Below are 19,657 nucleotides of genomic sequence, written 5' to 3'. Positions count from 1 at the left end.
TGTCTGTCAGCAGGTCCCAGTGTCCCTTACCAGAATCCCCAGAACTTCCAATTCTTGGACCTGGCTCAGCTCAGCAAGATGGCCATGGCTTTTAATCACCCCTCTAAGCAATAAGCAGTCCATCAGCCAGGGAGGGGACAAATCACCCAGAGGTGACTTGTGTTGTTTCCAAGAAGATAGGGCTGCCCAGGATCCTTCTACCAGCTTTATTACATAGATTAAGGTTTTGTTTTGTATAATTTAAAAGCGTTTTCTTCTGTTTTCTGCTTGACGAAGCCCTGTGATTTCTGTTTGTTTGTTTTGTTTTTGTTTGCTTTGTCTTTGTTATTTGCTCTTTGAAGGTGATACAAAAACATCATAACCAAGACCCATATCACAAAAACTTATCCCTTACAATAATTTTACAGTTCGATGTCAGACCCCTTAGTCCCTTTGGAGACTGTTTTGGTTTTTTTTGTTTGTTTGTTTGTTTTTTTTATATATAATAATATAAGGCAATAGCTCAGTTTTGTTTTCTACATGTGAGTCTTCCCCCTCCCGTGTCCCTGGCTTCTCTGCCAGCCAGGCGCAGATGCACACGTCTGTTTGGGGACTCTCTAACAGGTTGCATTGATCTGCATTGATCAGTGTGTTGTGTCTTGGTAGCTACAGCTATGTCAGAGAGTTTGAATCCACTGTGATGCTCCTAGCTCAGGCTCAGGGTTCTTTAGTTATCCAGAGACTTGTATGGCTCCATTCAAATGTCAGGATTGTCCTTCCTACTTATATGGAGAGTAATATTGCGGGTTTGGTAGACATTAATGAGATCTGTAGCTGTCTCTTCTGACATTATGGACATTTTAAACGAAATTAGTTTCCCTTCCATGAATATGGGCTATCTTTCTGTTTATTTACCTGTCTCCTGGACTTATCTCCCATCAATGTTTTATGCAGCTTATTGTTCAGGCGCTTTACATCCTTGGTTAAATTCATTTCATTTTTGTAGCTACTGAAGTAGGATTGCTTTTTTCTTTTTTGATTTGTCTTCAAATAGCTGTTGTGTACTGGTAGTTTCTGATTTTCATGTATTAATTTTCTACCATATTTTAAAATGTTAATTAGTTATGGCCTTTTTGGGTAGTCATTAGTGGTTTTTTAAAAAAAATATATACTGAATCATGTTATATGCAAAAAGACAAGATTTGATATCTTCCTTTCTGATTTTCATATCTTTTTTCTTATTTAATTGCTTTGACCAGAGCCTCCAACACAGAAGTGGCCAGGGGTGTGTGTGTCCATGTGCATGTTCATGTGCATGTGCGTGTGCGTGTGTCTGTCTGTCTGTCTCATTCCTGAACTCAGAGGAAAAGCTATATATATGCTTGTCACCTTTGCGTATAATGTTCTATACGGCTGTCTGGTATGGACTTTCTGTGGTGATATACATTTCATCTGTCATTTGTATGGTGTGTTGAGAGCTTCTTATTATGAAGACACACTGCACTTTGTGAACGGCATTTGCTTGACCTTTCAGGAACAAACAGCAAACGGTTGTCGTAAGTGCCTGTGCTGTGGCATCTGCTTTGCTGGTAGCACGGGAAGGGCAGTTGCTTCGGCTTGTCTAGCACCAGTGACAATGGTTTTCTCCTCTTCCTCCTCTCTTCCTCCTCCTCCTCCCCTCTTCTCCTCCTCCTCCTCCCCCTCCCTTTCTCCCCCTCTCCCTTCTCCTTTTTAATACCAAAGATTGAACCTAACATCCTAGTCATGCCAATTAAGTGGCTGCCATTGAGCAACATCCCCCAGTGGAAGCCTGTGTGTGTGTGTGTGTGTGTGTGTGTGTGTGTGTGTGTCCCTGGCAGATCTGATACTCACTATGTAGCTCAAGCTGGCCCTAAACTCACAATAATCCTCCTGCCATCACCTCCTAAGCTCCAGGACTACAACACGGCATCTGCTTTGCAGTTGTGTGGCCCAGCATTCACAGCTCCTCTGGAGGTCTTCTTTTTCCTCTCCAACCTTCCAGAAGAGGTGGAGAAGGAAGGACTGAGAACTGTGCACCGAGATCTGCCTTTCTGCTCTTCTGGGCAGAGCGCTCCTGGTATCAAGCACCTTCCTTGGCAATTCGATCTTTCTTGAGAGGTCCCATGAATGCGCTCTTCTCCTCCTTGGTCTGGAAATGACCATGGCCAAACTTGCAGGTGCTGTCAGTGAGCTTCAGAACCATCTTCTGCACAGTCTGACATTTGGTCTGGGTCAGCAAGTACGTATGGATGGTATGAATGCAGCCTTTGAACATGAGGAAATCATTGGTCACCTCACCATAATGGACAAAGCCCCCCGGTGGGTTGATGCTCTTGTCAGACAGGTCATAGTCAGGAGATGTGTTGTTCTTGATGAGTTGACCACCCTTGATGAGGTAGCCTTGACCAATCTTGTAAATCTTCTTGTTAATCTCTTTTAGGTAATGGTAGCCTTTGTGCTCAGCTCGAGCCACAGAGAAGGCTACATGGGCAGGGTGCCAGGTCCCAATACAGGCAGACCTCGTGCAGACCTCGATGGGTCTTTTGGGACAGTTTCTTTGTATGCCAATGACTGGTCACCCTTTTGTCCCCTTTGCCTTTTGTCATGCCGATGACATCAATCATCCCATCTTGCCCCAACACCTGGCTCACAGGAACCTGCTGTTGCAGCCTCTCTCAGCTCAGTCAGGCTTCTTAGCCCCAGTGCCCCCGTTCACCTGGATCTCCATCAAGTGTGCCTTCTGGCGCAGAGGAAGCAGGCTCATTTGAGTGTGGGCAATTATGCAGATGACTTGGCAGTATTTCCTCACGCTGTTGAATTCCTTCTCCAGCTGTCACTTGCCTGTGTCAAACTGCCATTTCTTACAGTATTTGGTGAAGGCCTTCTTCTCAGATGTGTGCCAGTTCTTATAGAAACATCTTTTATACTCACCACTGATATGCTCAGCAAATACAGTCTTGAAGGTCCAGAGGCCTTATGGTGTTTCTATGTAGCCCACAATGCGTATAACCACCATGGAAAGAGTTTCCACAATGGTCACAGCTTCCACACTTCTTTCTTGTTCACCTTAGATCCTGGCCTGTCGACTTCCCTGACGATGTGGGTCATGCCAGCCTAGAAAGGCTGTGAGGTGAACAGGCTTGGAAGCATCATCCTTAGCGAAGGTTCTTCATTTTCCCACGATCCCGGCTGCTGGGCTTCAGAGGCAAGAAGCCTTAGGACTCGTGTGAGACATCCTGCCACCACACGGCACAGATGGAGCTAGAGTTCTGGGCTCTGGGTTTTATCTTTTCAAAGGATGAGCTCTAAGCCATCTATCTATCTATCTATCTATCTATCTATCTATCTATCTATCTATCTATCATCTTTGGCTTTCTATCTTCTGTTTATAACCACTCTGCTTTGCTTTGTTTTGTTTTCCTTTTCTAAATTTTTGCTCTTTTTTTTTCCCAAGCCCTTGAGGTGCAGCATTGGATTATATGTATATGTATGTGTATGTGTATATGTTATATGTGTATATGTGTATATGTGTATATGAATATATATATATATGTGTGTGTGTATATATATATATATATATATATATATATATATCACCACATATTTGCTTAAGGCATTTTTGCTATATTCCATTCATTTTGACATGCTGTTTATATTTTCATTTGTCTCAGTTTTTTTAAATTTATTTTTATACATTGGAGAATTTTGTCTTTATTGACACTTTTTATACACATCAGAATCTATTAGCGTAGACTGATTTTACATAGCAATTGGTTTTATAAAGCTGGATTCACACAAGTGTATTGCTGTCAGTGCTACGTCAAAAACACTAGTGTCTTTCTTCGATGTCAGAGTTTATTGAATTAAATAAATTCACGGGATATAACACTTTCCAAAGCAGCTATTTTTCCAGGTATTTCCACATTCCTTAGTAACCTGGCTGATATGAACACAGGTTGCTTTATTTAATAGTTACTAGTATTAACTCTCATAGCACTCTAGGTCACTAGGTAAATGAATCTACGTTAGCAGTTTTATGTATGAACAAAGGATTCTAAAGAAGCTGTGCCTGCAGAGGCCAACTGACTGAAGAGAAGAACTTTGGGAAAGTTGGAATGTTGCAAGTGCAGAGCCTAATTACAATAATCTCAGACTACCTTTAGTCCCCCAAACTTCCATGCCTTATTCACCTCTAAATATAATCTAACATCCTTTGACCAACAGATAACTTAACAAGACCCAGCTTTCCACCCGTCACAGGACAAAGACTGAGATCAGATTATAGGGGTTGGTTCTGATGCCTGGATCAGGAATCTGCATGTGAACATTGAAGGTCCTGCTTCCTAATTGGTACTTGATGGAACAATAAAGATGCTAGCAGCCAATGAGCTGGGCAGAATAGGTGGGACTTCCAGTTTTCACCATAGGCAGCCTAGCAGACTCAGGAGAGGAGAAAGAGATTCACCATGCTTCAGAGAGAAAAAGCCACCAGTCATGTGAGATCTAGAGTGGAATGGCCATTGGCTACTTCCCTGACTGGGCCTGGGGTAGAGGTAGGAGGTTAGAAAAATACCTAAGCTGAGGGCAGATTCAGGGTGTGAGCTGGGAATGAAAAGAGGAGTGTAATAGCGGAAGAAGGTTTAGAAGAGTCCAACCATTGAGCTAAAGTCATATAAAAATAAGTGTGTGTGTGTGTGTGTGTGTGTGTGTCCTTCATCTGTGGATCTGAGGGAACCTGGGTGGATCTGGTAGCATGGACTACCCAGAGCTTTAAAATAAGGTAGTAAAAACTACATACTACATCAGCTAGTGTCTGGAGCCTATATACAAGATTTCTCTGCTTAACTATAACGTAGGTCTCTGATGTTTTCACCAATATATTTGAAAAGCATCTTGATTTATGACATTCTTTATCCTGTTATTATAAAAAAAATTTCATCAAACAATGTCCATGTTGAAAAGTGGATTGGGGGTAATACACGTCTTCATTCCTGGACCACAGTCACTCTTACTTGGATCCAATATAAACTCTCCCTCCTCCTTTTTGAGGATGTGCTTTTACATGGGCACGTGTCAGTTACAGAATGCATGCAAAGGGTCAAAGAGGTGGAGGCCAACTTCCCGGAAGTTTCGGGCATCAGCTGGCAGGCATGCCAAGAGTCTGTTGACAGGCCAAGGAACCCACACTAGTTACAAGAGGGAAAGTACTGCTCCGCTGAGGCCCCAGGTTTGAAATGGAGCTGCAGAAGCAGAAGACAGGGTCACTGCTGGCAAAGGAACAAGGAATGGATAGGTAGATCGTCCCAGTCCAAATGGGGGAGGAGACAGATGGGCAGATAGCAATTGAGTAAGCCATGTCAACCTCAGGGACCAAACCAAGCTGAAGGCCAAGGAGAAGTTGGAATTGTCTGCCTTTGGGCCCTTGAAATATACCGGTTGGTGACATGACAGGTTGGTGGAGGCCATCAGGATTGCAGTGCTAGTTGTCCAGGTCCTCAGGGGGCTGTGCGAAGGGCTCATGTTCTGGTCATCCGGCTCCTCATGAGGACCATCTGACAGACTCATGTTCTTTCCTTGATCTGGTGTACTTGATAAGTTCTTGGGCCTGGTTTCCTGTACGATGATTTTAACACACTTGTGTGTTTCTGCAGTACCAATTTACCTTGACAAATGGATCAGGTGGCACCCTTTATACTCCCAGGAATGAGCCATTCACCAGTCTATGCTGTATGAATAGATGGTGTTCATGTATCCACCCAGAAACACATTCCTCATCCATCTCCAAGATGAGTGGAGAGCTGTTTGTAAAATGGAGTCTCTTGAGTCAAGGCGTGTTGCCTTGACTCAACCGTGTTGCTAATATGGAGAAAGTCAGAGCAGGCAGGGTACATGTCATGCACTTTGATCACATTAACCACCTCTGGCCTCTCAATTTTATCCTCCCTCTTCCACTGGTCTTCCTTTTCCCATACAGTCTTCCTTCTATTTCATGCCATATATGCATCTGTGGTGTGTGTATGATTTAAAATATATCTACAATCTAAGATTACATATTAGAGAAAACATACAACAATATTATTTCTGAGTCTGACTTCTCCACATAACATGATGCTTTCCAATTCCATTGGTGGCCTTGACAATGACATGTTCAGTTAGCTTTCTACTGCTCTGATCAAACACCATGACCAGAATCACCTGGACCATAATGATGGGGATTACACGGCAACAAGCATGGTGGCAGAAGCAGGAAGCTATGATCTCATACCCCAACCACACACTGGAATCAAAGAGCACAACATATACAAATGTACAAAGGCTACAGCTACTCAAAGCCTAACTCCAGGGACCTACTTCCTCCAGCAAAGCTCTGTATCTTAAAGTCCCATAATCTCACTACTCTCAAGCCACTGACATTGCTGCACCTACAAGCCCAACTCCAGATGTATAGCTCATGAACCAGCTTTGCATGGCAAAAGTAAAATAAAAGAGCTGTGTACCAGCTTTACCTAGTCCATTTCTGGCCATGAACCCCCCGAATTGATTCAATCTAAAGCAGGCTAGAATCTCACATCCCCACAGACCACCAAAGAAAGAAGTCCACATGCCCAGGTCACGTCACAAAAACAAAAGCAAGATGAATGTCAAAGACAGCATGTCTCCCATGCTCCCAACCCACTTGTCTTACAGAAAAGCTCTCTACTGAGAACTACCTTGATGAACCCAGGACACAGAATTTGAAAGAACAATCATGAACATTGAACTTTATCTAAGAAGTCTAAGGATTTAAAGGAAACACTGACAGATCCCTCATAGAACTCTCAGAGGGTAAGGATATGTGCAGAGTGATGCCCAAAGCAAATACAAAAAACCAAGTTCAGAAAGGGAACAGAAATACTGAAGGGAACTCAAGCTGAAATTAAGACGGACCTGAAAACCCCCATAACCCAAATACAGAACTCAGGGAAGCCTTACTAGTAGAATAAATCAAGTAAAGGGTGGGATACTGGAACCTGGAGTCAAAGCAGGGGAACTGGACCACTCAGATAAAGATTATGGAAACTGCTTATAATACATTAAAAGAAAAACAAGAATTGTGGACACCACAGAAGGATCCATTTTTTCCCCCACCAGATTACATGTATAAAAGAGAAGGAAACACCCATGGTCAATGTCATAGACTAGTTCTTCAAACAGGATCATAGAGGAAATCTCCCCCAAATTAAGGAAGGGCACAAGATACAGATACAAGATACAAGAAGCTCGTGCCGGATGTGGTGGTGCACGCCTTTAATCCCAGCACTCGGGAGGCAGAGGCAGGCAGATTTCTGAGTCCCAGGCCAGCCTGGTCTACAAAGTGAGTTCCAGGACAGCCAGGGCTACACAGAGAAACCCTGTCTTGAAAAACCAAAAAAAAAAAAAAAAAAAAAGATACAAGAAGCTCATTGACCACCAAATAGAAAGAACCAAAAAGGAAATTTATCAGGGTGTAATATAGTAAAAACACTCAATACACAGACCAAAGGATTCTGAAAGCAGAATACAAAGGAACACAAGTAATGTATAAAGGGAAATACAGCAGAATAACAGCTCTTAAGAAGCCAGAAGAGTCTAGAGCAATCCACTTTCATTTTGTAAAGACCACAAATGACAACTTAGGCTACAATACCCAGCAAAACTATCTGCCACAGTTGAAGGAGACAGAAAAACTTTCCATGACACAAACTATCTAAAAGAATTTATGACCAACAAGTGATCATAGAGAGAACGCTGGAATTAATGTTTGAGACTGAAGAGAGACGTTGAGTGTAGATAAGAGACTACAGAGAGCCGGGCGGTGGTGGCGCAGGCCTTTAATCCCAGCACTTGGGAGGCAGAGGCAGGCGGATTTCTGAGTTCGAGGCCAGCCTGGTCTACAAAGTGAGTTCCAGGACAGCCAGGGCTATACAGAGAAACCCTGTCTCGAAAAACCAAAAAAAAAAAAAAAAAAAAAAAAAAAAAAAAAGAGACTACAGAGAGAACATAGATAAGGCTATAAGTTCTGAAACAAATGACGACTAAGAGCTCAGTCAACAAAGAAAATGACTGTAAACAACACTTATTCTTCAGTAATGACTTTAATATCAAATGGTTTCAACTCCACCGTCAAAAGACAGAGGATGACTGAAGGATTAAGAAACAAAATCCATCCTTCTGTCATCTACAAGAAGCTAATCTCACCCTCAAAGTTAGAAGCCCCCTTAAAGTAAAAAGACAAAATAGCCATCCCAGATAAATGGGACCAGGAAGCAAGCAGGTATCCCTATTAAAACAGATTCCAAGCTAAGACAAATCAGAAGGAACAATGAAGAACACTTTGTTCTACTCAAAGGGATAATTAAAAAGAAGACACCACAATCTCAAACATATATACAGCAAACTCTTACACATCTAATTTTATAAAAAGGATACTGCTGAAATTAAAGATATAGAATAGCACTAATTCAATAGTAGTAGGTGACTCTGATACCTCAATTTCTCCACTAGAATAATTTTCTGGACAAAAGTCAATTAACACAATCAACACAAACGTCAATGTCATCATACATCAATAGATGTATGATAACAGAAAAGGTATTTTTCACAAAATCCAAGATGCCATGACACAAGTCCTAGAGAGAGTTAGACTGGAGGGGACACACTTTGACATAATAAAGGCTGTATGTGTCAAATGTACTGCCAACAACATCCTAAATTGACAATAACTAAAGCAATACCATTAAAATCAGAAACAAGAAAGGGATCTCCCAGAGCCTGATAAGTACAGAGGTGGATACTCACAGCCAATCATTGGACTTAGCATGGGGTCCCCAGTGGAGGAGATATAGAAAAAACTGAAAGGACTGAAGGGGTTTGCAAGCCCATAGAAAGAACAATATCAACCAACCAGACCCCCCTAGAGCTCCCAGACACTAAAACACCAACCAAAGAATACACATGGAGGGACCCATGGCTCCAGCTGTATATGTAGCAGAGGATGGCCTTGTAAGGCATCAATGGGAAGAAAGGTCCTTGGTCCTGTGAAGGTTCAATGCCCCAGTGTAGGGGAATGCCAGGGCAGGTAGGTGGGAGTGGGTAGGTGGGTGGGGGAACACCCTCATAGAAGCAGGAAGAGGGAGGATGGGATAGGGAGTTTCAGGTGGGGAAGCCAGAAAAGGGGATACCATTTGAAATGTAAATAAAAAAATATCCAATCAAAATAAAATATAATATTACAAACATGGAAAAAAAAGAAAGAGTTGTGAACTATCCCTACTCCTCAATATAGTGCTTCAAGCACTACCTGGAGCAGTAGGAAAGAGAAGGAAAAGAATGGAAAACAAATAGAATTAAAATTATTCCTCTATGAAGATGTTATATTATACATGAGATCCTCCAAACACCTGGAAACTTCTAGAAATGATCAATAATTTCAGCAAAGTGACAGAATACAAAATTATCTGACAAAGATCAGTAGCCAAAGAAATCAACAAAATAGAAGGAAAGTCCAGGAGGGAAGTCAGAAGGATGGAGGGAAGGAGGGACGAAGGGAAGGAAGAAGTGAGAGGCCTGAATCTCGAACTTCTTACTGCCCTGGGGACAGAGACAGAGAGTGAGGAGAAAGTGCAGCAGTGGGATTTCCACAGAGCTAGGAATGAGACTGGGGGTTGGCACTGGGGGGATGAAGGAGGGAAGCAAAATAAAGCAGGTAAAGTTGACCTGCTTCCCTGGCTGGAGTGGTTCCCAGGGAACGCCTGCTGGAGGTGGGGGCTGCGATAAAGCAATGAATGGGAGGGAGGAACATTAGGAGGGGAAGTTCTGTGAGATCCACTGGAGGAGGGGACTGGTCAGAGAGGGAGGGGCAGACAGACACAGAGAGACAGAGACGGACAGAGATAGACAGAGTCGAAGACCACCAAACTGGCCTTCTTGGTTATTACAGTTTCATGCAATTCTTGATGACACAGAGAGTCTGATACTAACCAGAGATGAAAGAAAGCTCAAGTTCACAAAGAAAGCATCCTTGTAGGTGATGCCTACATTTGCTTGTGCTCCTTTGATACCACTCAGCAGTACAGTGGTGCGCAAGAGAAGACCGACGAGCTAGGAGGCCCAGAGGTTGTCTTCGTGGGCTTGCACAGGAGCTAGAAGCTATGATATTTCCTCCAATTCACCCTCCTCTCCTACTGCCCGGCTCACTCTTCCTTCTGCCACCTTCTGGCTGGTCCCTCTCCCCCCACTCACCCTCCCTCGGCTCTTATGTCACCAGTGTCTTGTGACACTCTTCACCTCTACCACTTTAAGATTTCTTCCTCCTACTTGCTGTCCCTTTCTAGTTTACACACGCGCACTCGTGCACACACACACACACACACACACACACACACACACACACACACACACACACACACACATTTAAAAGGAAAATCTATGCTTGGCACCATATCAACAAAGCGGCAGGCTATGGAATAGGAAAAGATTTTTATCAATCACTCATTCAACAAGGAGCTAATATCTAAAATATATCAAGAACTTAAAAACCTAGATTTGTTTTTAAAAGCCTGACAGCTCCTTAGTGTGTATACTATTGTTTCCGGTTTTGTTGTGTTATGGGATTCCTATGTGCAAGCATGTGTGTGTGCCTCTGCAACTATATGTGAGTTTTCTGCTTTTTCTTTGGTTTTCTTCTTTCCGATTGTTGTTTTGTCCTCTTCTGGTTCATTTGTTTTTGTTTTATCTCATCTTATTTTATTATTATTATTTAGATGCTTGTTTGGTTTCTAAGGAGAGGCAGAAAGGGTGTGGATTCTGATGGGAGAGGAGGTGGGGAGGATCTCAGAGGAATTTGCAGAGGAAAAGCTATAATCGAGAATGTATTGTATTAAAAATCTAATTAAAATTTATTTTTATATTTACTTTACATCCCCATCACAGCCCCCTCCCTCCTCTCTTCCCAGTCCCACACTTACAAACTATCTCCCCCATTTCCCTCCCCGCTTCTCCTCAAAGAAGGGGAACCCCCTTGGGTACCATCCCATCCTAGAACATCTAATCCCAGCAGGTCTAGGCACATCCTCTCCCATTGAGGTCATCCAGGCAGTCCAAGTAGGAGGGAAGTAGCAGGGAACAGAGACCCAGACAGCTCCCACTCCACTTGTTAGGGGGCCTACATGAAGACCACGCTGCACATTTGCTACAAATGTGTAGGGGGCCTAGGTCCAGCTCTTGTATGCTCACTGGTTGGTGACCCAGGCTCTGTGAGCCCCCATACCCCAAGGTAAGTTGACTCTGTAGGCCCTTCTTGTGGTGTCCTTGACCTCTTTAACTTGTTCACTTCTATCCCCCACTCTTCCAGAAGACTCCTGATGGTTGGCTGTGGGTCTCTGCATCTGGCTTCATCCGCTGCTGGATGAAACCTCTCAGGAGACAGTTATGCTAGGCTCCTGTCTGCAAGCATAGCAGAGCATCATTAATAGTGTCAGGGGCTGGCTCTCTCACATGGGAAAATCTATTTTTAATAAAAAAAGAGAAAATTAGTATGCTAAAAAGGGGGCTATAGAATTAAGTAGAATTTTCACATCAACTTAAATGGAGAAAAACGCAAAGCATTTCCAGTAAAATCAGGAACAAGACAAGGCTGTCCACTTGAGTTGATATTACATCAATGTGTCTCTCCATACCTATTCAATATGGTCCTTGTAGTCTTTGCTAGAGCAATAAGACAGCCAAGGGAGACAAAGCAGATATAAGCTGGAAACGAAGATGTCAAATATCTGTATTTGCAGATGATATGATAATATACATAAGTGACCCTAAAAAATCCCACTGGGAAACTCCTACAGCTGAGAAACACTTTCAGTAACTTAGCTGGATACAAAACCAACTCACAAAAGACAGTAGCTGTCCTATGCACAAATGACAAAAGGACTGGGAACGAAACCAGGGAAACAACACCTTTCACGATGGCCTCACATAATACATAATATCTTGGAGTAACTCTAACCTAGCAGGTGAAAAACTTCTATGATAAAAAGTTCAGGTCATTGAAGAAAGAAATTGAAGAAGACATCAGAAGATGGAACAATCTCTCATGGTCATGGATTGGTGAGATTAATATAGGAAAACTGGCTATTCTACTAAAACCAGTCTACAGATTCAATGCACTCCTAGTCAACATTCCAACACAATTCTTTACAGGTCTTGAAAGGACAATGCTCGGCTACACACACACGCACACGCACACGTGCACACGCACACACAAACACAAATAGTTAAAACAATTCTGAATAATAAAAGAACTATATGATTTATCATCATTGCCAATTTCAAGTTGTACCACAGAGGTGTAGTATAACAGCCTGTTATTGGCACAAAAACAGACACATTGATAACTGAAATAGAATTGAAGACCAAGATATAAATATATCCACACATCTGTGGACACCTGATATTTAATGAAGAAGTCAGAAACACACACTGTTTTTTTTTTAAGCATCTTTAACAAATGGTGCTGGACAAACAGGATGGCTACATGTAGAAGAATTTAAATAGATCCATATTTACCACCCTGCACAAAACTACACAATGAGTTCTTCACCACAAATGGATCAAAGACCTTGACCTAAAACTAGATACAATGGAGTTGGCACAAGAGAAAGTGGGGAATAGCTTTGAACTCATTGGCACGAGTGTGCACACACACACACACACATGCACACACACAGACACACACACAGACACAGACATACACATGCACACACACAGGCACACACACACAGACACACACACACACAGACACACACACACAGACACACACACAGATACACACACAGACACACACACAGACATACACACATGCACACACACAGACACACACACAGACATACACACATGCACACACACAGACACACACACATAGACACAGACACACACACAGACACACACACATGCACACACACAGACACATACACACACAGACACACGCACACACAGACACACACACAGAGACACATACAGACACACACACATGTACACACACAGACACACACACACACATAGACACAGACACACACACAGACACACACACACAGACACATACAGACACACACACATGCACACACACAGACACACACACAGACACCCACACACACATAGACACAGACACACACACAGACACACACACATGCACACACACAGACACACACACACACATAGACACAGACACACACACAGACATACACACATAGACACAGACACACACACACATGCACAGACACAGACACATGCACACACACAGACAGACAGACAGACATAGACACAGACACACACACAGACATACACACATAGACACAGACACAGGCACAGACACACACACACACACACACACACACACACACACACACACAGACTTTCCAGACAGAACACTATCAACACAGGCACTAAGACCAACAGTTAATAAATGGAATCTCATGAAACTGAGGAGCTCTGGCAGAGCAAAGCACACCATCCGCTGGACAAAATGGCAACCTACAAATTGGGAAAATATTTTTGCCAACTCTACATCGGATAGAGAGCAAATACTTAACATATATAAAGAACTTAAAAAAAGAAAAACCCAGGCATTAAGAAAATAAATAACCCCATTAAAAGTGGGGCACAGATCTACACAGAATTCTCAATAGAGGAAACTCGATTGGCTGGGAAACACTTAAAGAAATGTCCAACATTTTTAGCCACCAGGAGAATGCAACCCAAAAGTACTTTGAGATTCCATCTTACATCTGTCAGAATGACTAAGATTAATAAAACGATGTCAAGGATGTGGAGTGAGAGGGACACTCATCTACTGGTGGTTGGAGTGCAAACCCATACAGCCATTACGGAAATCAGTGTGCTGGTTCCTTAGGGAATCAATCTACCTCAGGATCCAGCTATATTACCCTTGGGCATATGCTACATCCACTCCAGTGTGACCCACGTGACAGGCCTAGAAACCTGGACGTAGTCCCGAGGCGAAAAGTTCATGGAAACTTAGTCTCCTGGAAACGTGGCATCCCGTATAACGAATGCTCCATTGTCCTTGCTTTAGTCCGTGAAGGGATCTGTGTGCTTTCCCTCAGTATTGTTTTATTATAGGTGTCTCCAAGCAATGACTTGCCAAATACCTAAGCAAAATTGTACTTTGCTTCCTGGCCTTCACCAATGCCCTAGGTAGTCCTTGAGCAGACCATGGGCTTTGAATTCAGTAAGAATTTTGCCTATTCAGTGACATTCAGAATTGCCTCTAGTATTGTAAGAGAGATAGTGAAAGAAATCAGGCATTAGTATCTACTACATAGAGTTAGAAATCTCAGGGCAAGCTTAGCAAAGTAAGTTTAGAATTCTTATTATAGTTATGTATGACAGACTACATTACTTATTAGTAGAAAGTCTTTCCACACAGTCACTTAGAATAATAGCAGAGCTACTCCCATATGCAAGAATTTACAATGACCTAGAAAGAAGGAAGGCTGTGGTCTGAGAAGGAACTAGAGCAATTACTTAGAACTATAGATAGCTGAGTTACACCCATACACAGGAATTTACCATGGCCTAGGGGGAAGGTGGATATACAATAGACTAGAATTGGAACTATAGCAAGGGCTTGAAGCCCTTTCCCTTGGCTTCTAAGATTAAGCTGACCTTAGGTGGGGCTGCTTTTGATCCCAGTTGTTAACATTGAATTTTATCCCAGTTGGTTCCTGTTAGCTTTTTGTATGCACTCCTCTGTTTTGTGAAAAAGTCACTTATAAGACTGGTGCTCACTTTGAGACAAATTACATTCAGATACAGCACTCCCTTGTGTCCTTATTTGTCATCTGCGCCAACTCCTTGCCCGCCTGTAACCGAAACCCCTGATTTCTTCCAAGGATTGAGGAGGGCCAACTGAGCCCGGTTTGTGGCAGGCATATTCCTAAAGAATGCTTCATCCTACCACAGAGACACATGCTCGTTTATGTTTATTGCTGCTCTCTTCATACTACCCAGAAATTGGAAACAGCCTAGATGTCCCTCAATAGAACGATGAATAAGGAAAATATGGTACATCTACCTACACAATGGAGTATTGCTCAGCTCTTAGAAATATGTCACTATGAAATTTATAGACAAATGGATGGAACTAGAAAAATCATCCTGAGTGAAGTATCCCAGACCCAGAAAGACAAATGTGGTATGTATTTGCTTATATGTGGATATTGGCTGTTGAACCAGTGATAAGCAAGCTACAGTCTGTAGAACTACAGAGGTTAGGTATAGAGTAATGATCTCTCATTAGGAAAGGAAAACAGAATAAGTATTTCTGGACAGATGGGGGAGGGCTAAAACGGGAGGATCAAGTGGGGAAGGGGAGGGGAAAGGGGCTTGTGGGAGGGGATACAGAAAGAGACAGCAAAAATTAAGGGCCATTTGAGGGGCAGTATGAAAGCCAGTATGGTAGGAAATCTCTCAATTATATACATGCATGGAAGTGATCTAAATAAAATTCCCACATACAGGTTATTGCCACCCCCCTCGGCAATTCTAGAAAAAGAAATGAGACCCTGTTGCTGAAGACAGTGCGTACTTCAGACACAGGAGTTGGAGGAGTAGATCTGGAGTCGACCTGGAAGAGTTCTCACTGAGGACCAGATCTCAGCTTTGGAAGGAGCCATGCTGGCTGCTAATGGAGAAAGACAACCAGCACCCTTCCCTATGATAAGCCCAATCAGCCACAGCAAAGATCAGTGACGTGAGATTTTCTGGAAGCCACAAGAGTGGCGCTTAAATCCTGGGCATAAGCACCAGCCTCCTAATGACCTTACGGTCTGTTTAATAAGGTGAAATCCGTGCCTGGCACCGTCAATTTAGCCAACTACTCATGGCTATTTCAGCCACTGGCCCTAGAGGAGAACCTGCTATTGCAGCTATTTTTAAATGGCTAGACAGATTTATTTCAGATATAGGCCTATATAATATAGATATATCAGATTTTCTTTATTCACTTGTCTGTGGATGAACTTTTACGTGGACTTCAGTGCTTGGCTATTGTGAACTGTACTACAATAAACATGGACTGGGAACTGTCTCTGCAGCATTCTGACCTAGATTCCTTTGAGTCTGTACCAGGAACGGTGTGGCTGGTTCATATGGTAGTTTTTAGTGTTATTTTTTAGATGAAGGCTTGTGTTGATTTTCACAGTGGCTGGCCTAACTTGCACTGTCTCCAGAAGTGCGTAGGGTTCCCCTTTCTGCAGATCCTCTCTGGTGTTTGTTGTTTGTTTCCTTAATGGCAGCCACTTTGACTGAGGCGAGAAGATGCATTTAGATTTGCATTTCCATGGTAGCAAAAGGTGCTTAACAACGTTTTCACATGCTTAATGGCTCTTTCTAATTAATCTTTTGAGAGCTGTCTGTTCATTTCATATACCTATTATTGAATTGTTGGGGTCTGGGGTTTTTAGTGTTTTTTTTTAGGTTCATTATACATTCTGCGTGTTAATCCTTTGTCAGATGTATAGCTGACAGTGATGTCTCCCCTTCTTTGCTGTCTCTTCACCCAATTAACAGGTTCCTGTCCTACTCTCAGTCCATAGTAGCATTTCCTGAGCTATGGACTTTTATGGAATTTTATTTAGATCACTTCCATGCATGTATATAATTGAGAGATTTCCTACCATACTGGCTTTCATACTGCCCCTCAAATGGCCCTTAATTTTTTCTAGGATGTTCTTGCCTGTGCCCATATCTTGAAGTGTTTTCTTCAATTTGTGTTTTCCTTTAACAGTTTCAGAGTTTCTGGTCTTATGGTCAGGTATTTAAACATTTTGGATTAATTTTTGTACAAGTTAATAGGTAAGAAACTAACTTCATTCTTCTACAGGTGGACAATTTCCCCGTTTCCCTCATACCTGTTTAAGAACCTCTTTCTACAATGTGTGTTTTATAATATTTGTCATAACTCAGGTGACTCTTGCTGGTGACTGTTGCTGGTGATTGTTACTGGTGGGTTTGTTTCTGGGTTAACCGTTCAACGCTGTTAATTTGTGCACCAGTTTTGAACTAGTAATATACTCTTTTCTGTTACCACATTTTTACAATATAATCTGAAATCAGGACACCCCTTTCCCCCCAGGAATTGTCCCTTATGCTTAGTTTAGTTTGGGGTCCTTTCTATCTCCACATGAATTTTTCCTAGTCTGTATAGCATGCCAGTAGAATTTTGATAAGCTTTGCATTGAATCCGTAGACCACTTTTGATAATAGCGCCATTTTGCACTTATCCCGCCAGTGCACAAATGGGAGAGTATTTTTTTTTTTTTTTACATTTTCTAGTTCCACTTTTCTTCAGTGTTTCTAAGGCTGACATGACAGAGATGTCTTACCTCCTCCATTAGGATCCTCTCCAGAACGGACTATCTCTTGTCTTGTCCCACTTTCCTAAGCTTTCTTTCATTACACTGAACTCCGTGCCTTTCCATAGTCACCCACAAATGAGTGCAGCTTCTATGCAACCATCTCTGGGTTGTTCCCTGGAGATTCTCACAGTTAACACGAGAGAGTTGTCCTCCATCTTCCCTCAAGTTAATTTTTAAGTTCTTTTTTTTTAACAAACTGGTTATTCAAGGAGTGTGTTGTTCATTTCCAAATATTTGTCAGATTTCCAAAATTCCTCTCATTATTGATTTCTACTTTCAAACCGCTGTGGTCAGAAAAAAAAATACCTGATGTATTTTTAATCCTCTTAAATGTGTTAAGGCTTGTGTTATGGCTGAGCATGTGAGCTGTCCTAGAGGTCATTCCTCATGTGCCTGCAAAGAATGTGGGCTTGGCCACTTTGGGATGGAATGTTCTGTATTGTGTCTGTTACATCTATTGCATCTGAAGCACCTCTCGATTCCAGTGTTTTCCGATTCTTTCTAGAGTATCTGTTCCTTGCTAAAAGTAGTTTGTTTGTTTGTTTGTTTGTTTGTTTGTTTGTTTTATTCACTCAGTATGGCACATGGATTTTGTGTGTGTGTTCTAATTAAATGCTTTTATTATTTTTTTATTTTTTAATATATTTTATTACGTATTTTCCTCAATTACATTTCCAATGCTATCCCAAAAGCCCCCCATACCCTCCCCCCTCTCCCCCATTTCCCTACCCACACATTCCCATTTTTTTTTTATTTTTTTTGGCCCTGGCGTTCCCCTGTACTGGGGCATATAAAGTTTGCAAGTCCAATGGGCCTCTCTTTCCAGTGATGGCCGACTAGGCCATCTTTTGATACATATGCAGCTAGAGTCAAGAGCTCCGGGGTACTGGTTGGTTCATAATGTTGTACCACCTATAGGGTTGCAGGTCCCTTTAGCTCCTTGGGTACTTTCTCCAGCTCCTCCATTGGGGGCCCTGTGATCCATCCACTAGCTGACTGTGAGCATCCACTTCTGTGTTTTCTAGGCCCCGGCATTGTCTCACAAGAGACAGCTATATCTGGGTCCTTTCAGCAAACGCTTGCTAGTGTATGCAATGGTGTCAGCGTTTGGAAGCTGATTATGGGATGGATCCCTGGGTATGGCAGTCTCTAGATGGTCCATCCTTTTGTCACAGCTCCAATCTTTGTTTCTGTAACTCCTTCCATGGATGTTTTGTTCCCAATTCTAAGAAGGGGTACAGTGACCCCACTTTGGTCTTCATTCTTCTTGAGTTTCATGTGCTTAGCAGATTGTATTATATATCTTGGGTATCCTAAGTTTTGGGCTAATATCCACTTATCAGTGAGTACATATTGTGTGAGTTCCTTTGTGATTGTGTTACCTCACTCAGGATGATGCCCTCCAGGTCCATCCATTTGCCTAGGAATTTCATAAATTCATTCTAAAAGTAGTTTGTTATAATGACTTTTATGAGTTGGTACTCTGGGGAGTGGAAACATATTTGTAGTGGTCATGTCTTCTTGATGAACTGACATCTTGTCGTTAGATAATTCCTCCTTGACGGTTTATTTTTATAAGTAGATACTTATTGACACTCCCTTGTATGCTGTTGCTTCTTTGTTCTTATAAGTAGATACTTATTGACACTCCCTTGTATGCCGTTGCTTCTTTGTTCTTATAAGTAGATACTTATTGACACTCCCTTGTATGCAGTTGCTTCTTTGTTCTTATAAGTAGATACTTATTGACACTCCCTTGTATGTTGCTTCTTTGTGTTTTCTTTCTCTGTCTACAGATACTCCTACCATCTTTGGGTTTTATATACTATAGGTTTTACCATCTCTCCAAATTTACTCTCTGTGTGTTCTTTAAAACAAAGCAAGTCTTCTACAGGCACGATATAATTGGGAATTGTTTAGTTACTCAAACACTCTGAATTTTTTAAGATTTATTTTATTTTTCTTTTATGCGTCATGTGATTAAGTAATGCCTTTAATGGCTTAGAGGCTCCATTTTGCATGCATGATGTATTTAATGATGAGAAACTCAGTTTTTGTTACCTAAACCAGTTTTGTTCACAATCCCTTCAGTTATGAAGGGTGACTTTCACTCACTCAACATTTTAACTATATTTATATATTATAACTATGTCCCATTCTGTCCTGACCTTGAAGGGATCTGGGGAGCTGGATGCTGGGCCAGCTAG

The 19,657-nt window shown here is 42.1% G+C and overlaps 1 pseudogene; it reads right to left on the bottom strand.

The window, feature by feature from the left end:
- Positions 1-2,080: 2,080 nt before the first annotated feature.
- Positions 2,081-19,657, bottom strand: part of LOC110306595 (large ribosomal subunit protein uL3 pseudogene) — a 55,045-nt pseudogene continuing 37,468 nt past the window's right edge.

Source organism: Mus caroli, unplaced genomic scaffold, assembly GCF_978045245.1.
Source record: "Mus caroli unplaced genomic scaffold, Mus_caroli_1 scaffold_14, whole genome shotgun sequence".
NCBI classification, from domain to species: domain Eukaryota; kingdom Metazoa; phylum Chordata; class Mammalia; order Rodentia; family Muridae; genus Mus; species Mus caroli.
The sequence above is the reverse complement of the archived record's forward strand: the minus strand, read 5'-3'. Positions and strand labels throughout refer to the sequence as shown.